This window comes from Eptesicus fuscus, chromosome 8 (genome assembly GCF_027574615.1).
Source record: "Eptesicus fuscus isolate TK198812 chromosome 8, DD_ASM_mEF_20220401, whole genome shotgun sequence".
NCBI classification, from domain to species: domain Eukaryota; kingdom Metazoa; phylum Chordata; class Mammalia; order Chiroptera; family Vespertilionidae; genus Eptesicus; species Eptesicus fuscus.
This window is the reverse complement of record NC_072480.1, coordinates 35,222,501-35,236,875: the sequence shown is the minus strand read 5'-3', so window position 1 is coordinate 35,236,875 and position 14,375 is coordinate 35,222,501.

Genomic DNA, 14,375 nt, shown 5'->3' with positions numbered 1-14,375 from the left:
TGCAAAATCTGCATAATGTGAGAGATTTGAGGATTTAGACAAGGCTGTTAGTTGTAGATGAGTCTGGAAATTAAAAAAAGCAAATATTATGGAGGTCCTTTAGAGATCTGGAGTTTTCTATACTAACTCTAGATAATAAGTGCTACATCAGTTCAGCAAAATCATCATGCCCAATAATGATTGCCTGATCATCTTTTTTCTATTATAATGACCTTAATTTTGCTGTATTCAATTTTTTGAAGACTAAACTGTACCTTGAGTCACCAAGTTTTTAAGCCATTTCCATTTTCAACAGATTTACTGATGGCTCTGTGAGGAGTGTTTACACACACTATTGTTTGCTTAGGAGTCAACACCTTTGGTCATTCCAGAAACATAGTAAATGAAAATTAGAAGAGGAAACTGCTTGTTTAGTATAGGTTTTTGATAGAAATAATGCCAGTGAATCACTGGGGATGCTTTAATTAATAATGATAAGAAAAATTTACTGAGTATGTATGCATGCTAGGTACAATTCTAAGTACTTTTTTCTTAATACTCAAAAAAAAAATCCAGTTAGATACTATTACTATCAACCTTTACAGATTAGAAAATTGGACACTGGGAGTTCAAGTAACTTGCTCACAGATAACAGAGCTAAAATGGTGAAGCTGAAAATCTAAACCCAGAGATTCTGAATCTATGGGCTTTACACCTTACTGCATAGTGAATTCTTCTGACACCTAATACTAATATTTCTGAACGCAATTTTATAAATAAAAATAACTTAAGATTTTTCACATATGATACATGTTTTTACTTAAAATACCAGTTTCCTCTCAGTAGAAAGTAGTCTTAATTAACCAATTTCAAGGCAATAAATGCCACTGAATTTTAAAGCAAAGCTCATGTCTATTGTGTTTTACCATTTTATGAAAAAAGCTGTAGAAAAAAAGGCTCATTTTGTGGCAACTTCAACTGCCTATGATACAGTGCAACTTATCCGGCTGCCAACTTTCTTGTTTTTAGATGGCATTTTTTCAATAGATTTTATTTACTTTCAAAGTGACATTTCAACAGAGGTGTCCACTCTCATTTCTACTCCCCTTTGACATTTCTGTGACTTAGTGCGCAAGGAGCTGCTTGCCAAAGTCTTGCTAGATTGATGTTGGGGGAAAGAGGGGGGAAAAATGTGCAGATAGCAGATGTTTCTTTTCTCCTTGTTGTGCCTATTACTTTGAAAAAGTGACACTGCTTAAAAACAGATTTCAGATGTTCTGTCTTTTTGGCAGCAAGAGTGAATGTGTTGCCCAACTAGGAAAAATATAAGTATTGTTTAAACAGACAAAATTGTTTGGAGAATGGAGAAATGAATAAATTCTTAATGATACTTTGCTTTTTTTCTCATTCAAAAAACAATTTAAGATTATAAATCCCTAAGATGACTGGTGAGTACCTTAGATAGACATTTCTCTTTGACCTTGTCTAGGTATGGCTAATATTCCAAATGATACTTGAACTAACCTAACTTTTATTTTCTTATTTAATAAGTGGCACATGGAAATGTTTCAACTATCAAATACAAATATATATATTTGGAGAGGGGAGCTCATTTCCTTAGTCGTAGATGAATAATTTAGCCAAAACATACTATGAAATTATTACTGTCATCACAGAAAAAAATAATCAGGCTTCTGTTAACACATAGGGTCTTAAACAAATTATATATTCCTCTCTCTCCAGGAAGACTACATGAAAAATTAGTTCCCCATATGGGAAAACAAAATATAAAAAGGCATCAGTACTTTTAGGATAAATACAAACTTATGCAGAAGTTTGAGCAACTGAGCATGGGCTGGCCTGAAGTTCCTACCTATCTTACTATGTAAGGGCAGGGCGCAAGGTGCACAACTGAATTATACATATAGCCCTGCAAATAGACTAAAGCATCTATCCAGGAATTTTTCAAAAATCTCCTGACTTAACATTCTCCCACTAATTTCCAATCTTTATATTCTGTTCGCTGCATGAATGAGTAAATGGGTTTAAAGTGAGCTCTGGATGACAACACCACTGACAATTTAAGATTAACTCAAGAAAATCTAATGATGTATGAATGTCATGATGCACCTAGTATGTATGCATCTTTCTTCAGATTTCTCCATCATCCAAAACTTATAAAATGAGAAGCATTTTGTCTAATAATTCAAGTTAGGTTATAGACACCATTAAAGCCATGTCATCTGTGTTTAAGAAAAGTTTTCATTTGTCACTTAAGTGATGAAAATATAGTAGCTGGTTAACTAACACTATTGTTGTTACTTGCCATTTTGTTTATATTGTTACTAGAGGCCCAGTGCACAAATTTCTGCAACATTGGGGTCCGGCCAACCTGGCCCCTATCGGGGCAGATCAGGGCCAGGCTTGTCAGGAGGAGATGGTGGGAGGTTGGCCAGCTGGCCCACCCTGATCTGGGCCCTATCAGGACTGGGCCGGCCGGGGGGGAGGGGCTGAAGGCGATTGGCCAGCAGACCCCACCCCCAATTGGGGTGGGGGGGCCGATTGGGGGCAGGACGGTCATGGGGAGGGGCTGTGGGTGGTGGGCCAGCTGGCCCCGCCCCTGAATGGGGTGGGGGCCCAATCTTGGGTCAGTGTCTGGGGGAGGAGCCGTGGGAGGTTGGCCAGCCAGCCTCACCACCAAAGGGTGTAGGGGGGGCCAATTGGGGCTGATCGGGGGTGAGGCAGGCCATGAGGAGGGGCTGTGGGTGGTGGGCCGGCTGTCCCCACCCCCAAATGGGGTGGGAAGATGGATTGGGAGGCTAGCAGCCTGGGGGAGAGGCCATGGGTGGTTGGCTGGCCAGCCCTGCCCCTGATTGGGGAGACATTGGGGTTGTGGTGGCCCATCAGGGGCAGGGCAAGCAGGGGGGAGGGGCTGCAGGAGGTTGGCTGGCTGACTCCATGCTCTATTGGGGTAGGGGGGCAATCAGGGGTGGGGCCAGCCAGGGGGGAGGGGCTGTGGGCCCATTGGAGGCAGGGCCAGCTGGGGTGTGGGGATGCAGGAGGTTGGCCAGCTGGCGTCATAGTGGCATCATAGCGACCAGTCGTTCTATTCATTATGGCATTCTGTTTACTGGCTTTTTATATATATAGATTATTACTATTACTAGAGGCCTGGTGCATGAATTTGTGCACAGGTGGGGTCCCTTGCCCAGGCCGGCAATCGGGGCTAATTGGGAGGGCCTGCTGGCCAGGGGAAGGAACCTTGGGAGATTGGCCTGCCTGCCAGCGGGACAGACTGCAGGAGGTTGGCCAACTACGGGAGGTTGGCTGTGGGAGAACACTGACCACCAAGGGGCAGCTCCTGCATTAAGCATCTGACCCTGCTGGTCAGTGTGTGTCATAGCAACTGGTCGTTCAGTCGTTCAGTCATTCGGTCTTTTGGTTGCTTAGGCTTTTATATATATAGAAGATTTTTCTTCTTTGGTTATACTGTAGGGTAAGAATGGCTCTTTTATTTATACAGATATAATCCTGGCAGGTGATGACCTTCACAAAAGTTGCTACCCCTTTGGAATGCAATGATGCTATTGGGAATTGATGGTATTTTTTCATATAGAGCCCAGGACATTATGTGAAATGTGGGATGGAATTACCAAACATTCTCATGTTCAAAATTGGAGAAACATATGGAATTTTGGCAACACATGCAAAGTCTAGTGCCAGAAAGGCATAGAAATACAATTAAATACTATTTTATTAAAGAAAGAACAAATCTAGGTTGGCAAATTAGTTTTTTAAAAATTTCAAGTAATTTTGATAGAGTATTGTTTTAAAAAATGTTTGACTAATCCTAAAACTTGGCTGATCATTAAAACACCTCTCCTCTTGATGTATTTGAGCTTTAGGAAAAAGTGATTGTGTGTGTAAAAAATAAGAGAATTCCAATTTTGCAGATTAAGAATGGTTTTCAACGTTCTCCATTCAAGGAAATGGAGAAGCAATGTTATACCTTTAATAGACAAAGTCTCTATGAGAGTATGCTGTTCAACAGCACTACTATAGGATAGTGAAATAAAATAACAGAAATAAGCCAAAACCGGTTTGGCTCAGTGGATAGAGCATCGGTCTGCGGACTGAAAGGTCCCAGGTTCAATTCTGGTCAAGGGCATGTACATTGGTTGCAGGCACATCCCCGGTGGGAGGTGTGCAGGAGGCAGCTTGTCGATGTATCTCTCTCATCGATGTTTCTAGCTCTCGATCCCTCTCCCTTTCTCTCTGTGAAAAATCAATAAAATATATTTTTAAAAATAAATAAATAAAAAATAAAATAACAGAAATAAAGTTATTAGACAACAGATGTCGCTCTTTTTGGTATAATAAGGCTGAATAGACTCTTATTTTAGTCTCAATAACTCAATCAAGGTATTTTTAAATAAACAATTGGATTTATAAACAAATTTTATTTCCCTGATGAGGAAAATACCACTCTTCCTGAAATAAGGCGGTATTGGCAAAAGTGATCATTTGGCAAAACCAAGAAATGTGACTATACCAGTATTTTACCCTAGACTAATGAGGCAAGTTATATCAGATAGGTAAAATATCTGTCATTATTTGTGAAAATTGCTTTCCTTTTTTATTTATCCTGCTATTCTGCAGGACTACAAATAATTGTGTCTGCTTCTATATACTATTAATGTATACTGTCTGATTATAAAATAAATAGAGAACTAGAAAAGTGATATTTCTATCTTTGATAAAATAATCTCTTATAATGAAAATCTACTCTGGTACAGAGAGAAATTACTTTATTCACTACCATTCCATCCATCCTACCACTTATGCCTCCATACAATAAATAGATGATAAGTAGATGAAATATTGAATAGATTTTAATTGTCAGTATATTTTACCCAAAACTTCCCATTACATTACAAAGTAAGTCAAAGTGAAATGCTAAAAGATCTACCATACTCTTCTTGAATTTAGGTGCTAATTAGTAGAGTGTGATATTCAGGTGAAAGACCAAATCATATATTTAATGATACCATTAGATTCTAAATTTAAGCCTAACAGACTTGAAGCACTGGATGTGTTTCAAGAAAATGTTATATTAACATTACATATGTGTGTGTGTTTATGTATAAATGGGTGTAATATTTGCTGAACCTGAATGCCTCAATGTGTTGAATAATAATTATAAAATGCATGAACTGTCAGTTTAACCCTGTTAAGCTTTAAACTCAAACAAGTCTGTTGCATCTCATGATTTATTAAATTACTTGTAAAAGTTCACAAGATGGCAATATATGTTTAATGTTATAATATATAATAGCCTATCTTAGAATTATTCCAATAAGAGTCTAAACTATACTATATTGAAATATAAATTTAGGCTTTTGTAGAGCAAATTTCGCTTTGAGAATTAAAATATTATTCAGCTTTGACCTAAACTCACATTGTTATCTGAAGCCAATTTTCACAATTGACAAAGTATTATAAAAATTAATTTTATAATCACTAGGGAAAAGAGTATTGAGGCTCTTCAAAAAATTAAGAATAGAGATACTATAAAACTCAGCAACCCCACTTCTGGTTATCTACCCCCAAAATTTTTAAAATATATATTCACAAAGATATATGCACTCCTATGTTCATTGAAGCATTATTCATAGTAGCCAAGACATGGAAACAACAGAAATGTTCTTCAATAGATGATTGGATAAAAAAGATATGGTACCTATATGCAATAGGATACTACTAAGACATAAGAAAAGACAAAATACTGTCATTTAGACAGCATAGATAGATCTTAAGAATATTATGCTAAGGGAAAAAAGTGAGACAGAAAAATTTAAGAACCATATGATTTCACTCATTTGGGATATAAAACTGAAAGCAACAAATTAACAAACAATTAAAAACTCATAGACAGGGAAAACAGAATGGTGGTTACCAGAGGGAAGGGGGATTGGTTGAGGAGCTAGTAAAGGGAAAGGAGGGTAAACATATGGTGATGGAAGAAAATTTGACTTTGGGTGGTGAGTCCACAATGCAATATACAGATGATGTATCATAGAATTGTACTCTTAAAACTTATCTATATTAATAAAAGGGTAATATGCTAATTAGACCAGATAGACAGGATGTTTTCTGGATGTCCTTCTGGATGTCCTTCCTGACAAAGCCACAATGTCAGGGCCGAGGCAGAGGCAGTTAGGGGCGATCAGGCCGGCAGGCAGAGGTGGTTAGACGCGATCAGGCAGGCAGGCAGGCAGAGTGGTTAGGGATGATTAGGCAGGCAGGTGATTAGGTGAGCAGTTAGGAGCCAGCGGTCCCAGATTGTGAGTGGGTTGTAATTAATTGATAAATTTAGGATCTTTTTTTTTTAGTAAAATAAAAATGCAAAAATAAAAACAAACCTCAAATGAAAGAAGTGCATACATTGAACCCTTGATTTTTTGGACCTTGATTTAATGGACAAAATTTCTGGTCTGTATGTTGTATGTAAAAATTAACATCCTGTTAATTTTACGCTTTTCACCAATGCTTATAATTAAATTAACAGATTTTTTATTTTTTTCTGTTAATTCACTGTTATTTTTAACAAATTTTAGCGAATAGGCCATATGTTAGAAAAAACCTGTAGTAATTTCACAAACATAAATAAATATTATATATCTACAACTATAATCTACATATTAAAATCCAAGTGTCTGGTAAATACTGTTCATTGAATGATTAGCATGTGATCACAACTCATAGCATAGCAATTGGTTCCATGTCAAGTGGCATGACTTTTTGCAATGATGTTCCCACTGTGCTAAGTCACACCCTAGCAGTGTGCATTTGTTACCCCTGGTGACTAGTGAGTGCACACATTTATTATACCTATTCAGTATAAATTTAAAATTACTGTGATACTTATAGAAAACTCTTCTGTGAAAGTAAACTTTTCATGCATATTTACTTTTAATTATACAAACCCATCTACATAATTAAAAACAGGCAAACTAGCTGAAACCGGTTTGGCTCAGTGGATAGAGCGTCAGCCTGCGGACTGAAAGGTCCCAGGTTCGATTCCGGTTAAGGGCATGTACCTTGGTTGCGGACACATCCCCAGTAGGGGGTGTGCAAGAGGCAGCTGATTGATGTTGCTAACTCTCTATCCCTCTCTCTTCCTCTCTGTTAAAAAATCAATAAAATATATTAAAAAAAAAAAACACAGGCAAACTAAATAATCAGTCATTTATTTAACATACTGGTATATATTTAAAAAAAAAAAACACACTACTTTTTTAAATAATGGACTTTCTGTTTTATTGGGCATCCCCTCACCTGAATCAGTCTGTTATATTGAGGTTTTACTGTAGGTCACTAGATAAAATCTAGAACAATATTAACAGTCTCTCAAACTTTGATGCAAGACTAATAATCAAATAAGATTCACTATGTTAACAGCTGTAATATTTAAAATTACTAAAACCATATAACTCCTAGCTATATAAGAGATGTTTTTTTGTCTTCCTTCAGTATTTTAAGGATCTTCATTTTGCTGCCATTTTGTTCTTTTAATATGTTAGTTTATCTTATTTAAGTATATTTTATATATTGTGCATATATCTATCTATCTATCTATCTATCTATCTATCTATCTATCTATCTATCTATCTATCATCTATCTATTATAGATACTCAAGAAAAGGTAAACTGAAATTGTGTCTGTTTATTGAAAAATATAGTAATTGTAGAAACATGCGTTTTTATATCACATATCATTAGCCCCTTACTTAGGAATTGGCACATGACAGATAAACAGTAAATATTGGATGAGTGAGTGAATAGTTTTTGATTCAAAAAATAATTGAGGCATTCATATGTGGTAGAAATCAGAGATGGCATGGCAAGAACTGCAAGAGAGAGAATTACATGTTTATGGGAGGCTGTAGAAATAGATAATGTCAGAAATATTAACAAAAAATTAGATCATTGGAAAATTAGAAATAGAAAAGAGGAAAAAGAACTCTTAGCATTCAATGATTTAACATTTTTAAATATATTTTATTGATTTTTTTACAGAGAAGAAGGGAGAGTTAGAAACATTGATGAGAGAGAAACATTGATCAGCTGCCTCCTGCACACTCCCTACTGGGTATGTGCCTGCAACCAAGGTACATGCCCTTGACCGGAATTGAACCCGGGACCCTTGAGTCATCAGGCCGACGCTCTAGCCACTGAGCCAAACCAGTTAGGGCTGATCTAACGTTTTTTTCTAATATTAGGGAGTATTAGGCATTTTTAAAAGGTCAAGAAAAAAATTCCTATGGAGAAGCTGAAGTCCCTGAAGAAGGGGCTTAAAAAGAAAAAAAAATGAACTCAAGAATGTTCTAATATTAATATTTCACCAGTAATGGAAAAAATAAAAATATTTTATTTTTATGTCTGTGGATAATAAAAATAACCTTTTGCTAACTTTCTGATATCTGGAAAATTATTGGGTTGGGTTTTGGATTTCAGAAGCATATAATTTGAGAAAATTAAATAATTCTGAGAGAGAGAGGGAAAAAGAAAGAAAGAAAAAATGAATTTCTAAAGTTTATGGAATGGAAACAAACCAGTTGATTAGTAGTAAACCAGAAAACAAAATTGTAAAATATACCAACATTCTCTATGAATAATCATTGTAATAAATTATAGTAAATTTACTCATATTATATTACTTGATTTCAAAACTATACAAAGAAACACATTTTAAAACTTTGGGTGTGTTTCCCTTGTTTAGAGAGGTAAGAGTGAATAAGATGCTTGAACAATAAAGATTTAAAAATCTATACATATAAAAAGGTAATATGCCAAGACCGGTTTGGCTCAGCGGATAGAGCATCAGCCTGCAGACTGAAAGGTCCCAGGTTTGATTCCGGTCAAGGGCATGTACCTTGGTTGCGGACACATCCCCGGTAGGGGGTGCGCAGGAGGCATCTGATCGATGTTTCTCTCTCATCAATGTTTCTAGCTTTCTATCCCTCTCCCTTCCTCTCTGTAAAAAATCAATAAAATATATTTTTAAAAAAAGATAACATGCTAATTGTTCATTACAGTGTCACAGTAACAACCAATTTGCATATTGACAGACCAGCAGGGGGCGGGCGGCGGGAGCCAAGTTCCGGGGGTCTGAGGACAGTGCCTGAAAGAAGCCTGAATGCAAAGAAGGAAGAGGAAGCGGCCACGGGGAGCTCTTCCAATCCCCCTGCACCGACACCCTACCCCCCCAGCCCACACACCCCCAGGGGGACAGGGCGGCTGACTAGACGGGGAGAAGACCCAGCCTCGGGGATAGCTGAAGCCCACACCTCCAATTCCCAATCTTTTCCCCCGCCACCCCTACCAGGGCACCCACAACAATAGCACACCAGCGACCACCCGTCAGCGCCCCTGAGGCACCCGGGGCCGGCGGCCCGCCACTGCGGGGCCCCCTCCACTGGGGCCGGGCACACCTCTCCTTCCTCTAACTCCAGAATCGGGTGGGGGCAGGCCTGAGCAGCCCCCCAGAGTCAGATCCTTCCCCCCAACAGCAGCAGCACCGTCTCTGCAGCTGAAACGCACTGAACCTCACTGGGGGTGTGGCAAAACCCACCCTCCTAGCCCTCCCGGCTCTGCCCTGACCCAGCCCCCACCTCACTCCAGGAGATTGGAGCCCTGCCCTGAGCAGGTACAGCTGTGAAACAGTCACATACAATTTAAAGAATGGCGCCAAGAGGGAAGGTAGGCCCACTAAGCCGTCAGTTGGACATTCCTCCAGGGCTCCTGGACTGTGAGAGGGCATGGGCCAGACTGAGGGACCCCCCACAAATTTCATGTACTGGGCCTCCAGTAAATAAATAAATGTGAAAAAAAAAAGATGCTTGAAGTTGCAGCCGTATACCATCTGTTTGACATCACCACATACTCATGCTGTCTAGTAGAAGAATGGGATATATTAGGAAATGGTGAATTCTCTGTCACAGAATCAGCAGATGGACTACCAACTCTGGAAATGAAACAAACAATAAGTGTTGTTATAATTTAATCCAAATTCTAGTAATAGAGTCCCTTTGGGGTAGTCAAATAGTCTAAATAATATGCACAATAATTGCATTTTCATATTATCCTATACAATAAAGAGGTAATATGCAAATTGACCCTCACGCCCTTGTGTCACAAGATGGCTGCCCTCATGTCGTCACAAGATGCCCCAGCTGGGAAGGGATGGGAAGGGGGTCAATTGGGAAAAAAGAGACATATGTAAAACTTTAGACAATAAAAAAGATGGCCACTCCCACATCATCACAAGATGGCCACCACAAGATGGCTGCCCCCACGTCATCACAAGATGACCGCCCCCAAGTTGTCATAAGATGGCTGGCAAGGGAGGGCAGTTGAGGGGGTCCAGGTCTGCAGGGGACAGCAGTTGGGGGCGATCAGGCCGGCAGGGGAGCAGTTAGGTGTCAATCAGGCTGGCAGGGGAGCGGTTAGGAGGCTATCAGGCAGAGTGGTTAGGAGTCAGCAGTCCCGGATTGTGAGAGGGATGTCTGACTGCCGGTTTAGGTCCAATACCAGGTTGGAGAGGGTGCAGGCTGGGTTGAGGAACACCCCCTCAGTGCACGAATTTTGTGCACCAGGCCTCTAGTTTAAAAATAAGGGTAGTTTTGGGTCCTTATTGAAAAATGTCTTAAAAAGAATTTGTCTAAAATGCAGTGCTATGAAGAAAACAACATAAAATAATCTAAAGTAAAAATTTTGAACTCTGTCCTAGAATAATTAAAAGCACTTCACAAATTACACATTTCATTATACATATTCATCTATTCACAAAGTAGCTACTTTGCACAAGATTTCTTTGTTTACTGGACACAGAGCACAAACCAAGGGGAGAGGCAAAAACCAAGTTTAAAAAAAATGATGGATAGATAGGTGATAGAAATATACATTATGTAAAAAATGTACTTTTTTTAAATTTTTTGTATTTTTATTTATTTTAGAGAGAGGAATGGAGAGGGATAGAGAGATAGAAACATCAATGAGAGGGAAACGTTGGTCAGCTGCCTCCTGCAAGCTCCTTACCGGGGATCGAGCCCACAACTGAGGTATGTGCCCTTGACTGGAATTGAACCCAGGACCCTTCAGTCCACTGTCCAATGCTCTATCCACTGAGCCAAAGTTAGGGAAGAAAATGTACTTATATAAGATACACTAATATATTACAAGAATAAAACAGCCGCAAAATCAAGATCTTTAGAAAATTGAAAGAAGACAATAAAGCATCTTTTAAATAGCTAGGAGTTGTATGATTTTAGTAATTTTAAATATTACAGCTGTTAATATAGTAAACCTTATTTAATTATTAGTCTTGCATCAAAGTTTGATAGAGTGTTAATACCATTTTAGATTTCTTTTATCATACGTAACTCAATGTTTGAATGTAGTGTCAACATGATACATATCTGTAAATATGGAGCATAACAAAACATTTATGCTATGAATAATATAGCACTGAATTGTTTTTCAAAATCATTTAATCCAAGTCATCACAAAATATATGCTCTTGAACATATCTACAAACACATTGTTAACATATTAAAGCTCCTAAGAATAATTAACATAGCAATAAAAATTGACATAAGTGCATTAAGCTTAATAGCAAAAAAATGAATTAAAGCATAGCTATTAATCCTTCCATTGGTTATTAAATATGAGAATATTACCTTATTATTAGTAGTATTCACTTTAGTAATTAATATCAATTTTCTAATGTCATTAACAGCAGTGCCAAAATAGATTGGAGTTTTAACTCTTCAGAAGTCATTACTCAAAATACACATAGCAGTGAAAATTAGAATAACAAACAGTGATGCAAAATAATTCACATATTTTATTCTTGGTTTAAATTGATTTCATGAGCAACCATGAGACACTTAATTTGTCATTTGAAATGAGAGTAAAATTGCCCAACCAGCAAGAAAAGGATGGTAGCTTCATCCTACTCATTAATTCTCTCAGCTAAATTTTGTTCCTTGCCTAGACATTTTTGGTGGCAGAAGGAAAAAGCAACCACTATCAGAGCATCTAAAACTGCCACAAAGCTGTACGTGCCTTCGTGAAAGCATGACAGAACCATTGTTGCACGCCGATGACTCTAGCCACACTGAAATTCTTGAAGATATTCTCATGCCTATTCCTGTGAATGGCACTTCCTTTGCTAATAACGTTTCTCTGTTTTCTAGCTGATGATCTTCTCTTTTTCTAGATGAACCTCATAAATCATTTTTATGAGACTTTCACTAATTTTTAGCTGAGTTAACTCTGTCCCTTACTATGCTTCCACAGGCCTTTGCTTAACTTATTTTCAGTACTATATTCATTACATAAGCTTACTCTTCCATGAAATGTGGAATATTGTTTATCCAATTTAAACCTAGGACTCTCCCTGCTCCCCACTAAATGAATATCCTTTAACTCCCACTTCCTCCCTAAGATGACTTGACACAGAGAAATTAGATGTTACCAGGTAAGAGTGCTTTTAAGTTTTCTACAGCCAGATAAAACAACATATACAAACACACCCATAGTCTTTTCCCTGCCTTTTATTTAAAGCTAGAGGTCCAGTGCATGAAATTCGTGCATGGGAGGGGGGATCTCTCAGCCCAGTCTGCACCCTCTCCAATCTGGGACCCCTCAAGGGATGTCCGACTGCCCGTTTAGGCCCGATCCAGGTAGGATCAGGCCTAAACGGGCAGTCGGACCTCCCTCTCACAATCCAGGACTGCTTGCTCCCAACAGCTCGCCTGCATGCCTTCCTGATTGCCCTTAACCGCTTCTGCCTGCCAGCCTGATCACCCCCTAACTACTCCCCTGACAGCCTGATTGATGCCTAACTGCTCCCCTGCCAGCCTGTTTGCCCCTAATTGCCCTCCCCTGCAGGCCTGGTCACCCCTAACTGTCCTCCCCTACAGGCCTGGTCACCCCTAACTGCCCTCCCCTGCAGACCTGGTCCCCCCACAACTGCTCTCCCCTGCAGGCCAGGGTCCCCCCCAACTGCCCTTCCCTGCAGACCTGGTTGCCACCAACTTCCCTCCTCTGCTGGCCTGGTCACCCCTAACTGCCCTCCCCTGCAGGCTTGATCACCTCCAACTGCCCTCCCTTGCAGGCCTGGTCACTCCCAACTGCCCTCCCCTGCTGGCCATCTTGTGGTGGCCATCTTGTGCCCACATGGGATCAGTCATCTTTGACCACATGGGGGCAGCCATCTTGTATGTTGGAGTGATGGTCAATTTGCATATTATCCTTTGATTAGATAGGATTAGATAGGATAGAGACCTGGTGCACTGGTGGGGGCCAGCTGGTTTGCCCTGAAGGGTGTCCCGGATCAGGGTGGGGGTTCTCTTGGGGTGTGGGGCGGCCTGGGCAAGGGGCCTGTGGTGGTTTGCAAGCCGGACACGCCCTCTGGCGACCCAAGCCGAGGCCCTGGTATCTGGGATTTATTTATCTTCTATAATTGAAACTTTGTAGCCTTGAGCGGAGGCCTGGGCCTGCTAGGGCAGGCAGAAAGCTTGGCTTCCTCCATTGCCGGGGGCAACCCAAGCCTCCTGCTCTCTCCTTGGCTGCAGCCATCTTGGTTGGGTTAATTTGCATACTCGCTCCTGATTGGCTGGTGGGCATAGCTTGTGGGTGTAGCAGAGGTACAGTCAATTTGCATATTACTATTTTATTAGATAGGACTAGAGGCCCAGTGCATGAAAATTCATGCACTGGAGGGGGGCATCCCTCAGCCTGGCCTGCCTCCTCTCACAGTCTGGGAGCCCTCAGGGGCAGGAAGCAACCTGGCGATCAGGGGAAGGCGAGGCCCCATAACACCTCTGCTGCTGCCAATGCTGGCAGCGCAAGCCTTGGCCAGCCCTGGTTACCTGAGCCTCGGGCAGCCCTGGGCCGCTGGGCAGCTGCAATCTGAGACATGACAATGCCTTGGGCCGGCCCTGGGCAGCTGGGGGCCTGAGGGGACTGGGGGACTCCGGAGGCAGGCGCACAGAGTGTCCGGGCCTGCCTGGGGACGGGCCCGGCCTTGCTGCACACCTGCCACCCTGGCGGGGCTGAGGGGACTGGGCACCGCCACCTTGTGGCTGTGGGCACTGCCATGTTTTAGGGTGTGTCAGTCAATTAGCATATTCTCTCCTTATTGGCTGTGGGTGCTGCCATCTTTGTGACAGCATGAGGGTCAATTAGCTGGATCGACAGCTCTATCCTCAGTGGTGAGTGTGCAGAAGGCAGCCGATTAGTGATTCTCTCTCATCATTGATGTTTCATCTCTCTCTCCCTCTCCCTTCTTCTTCTCTGATCTCATCATTGATGTTTCATCTCTCTCT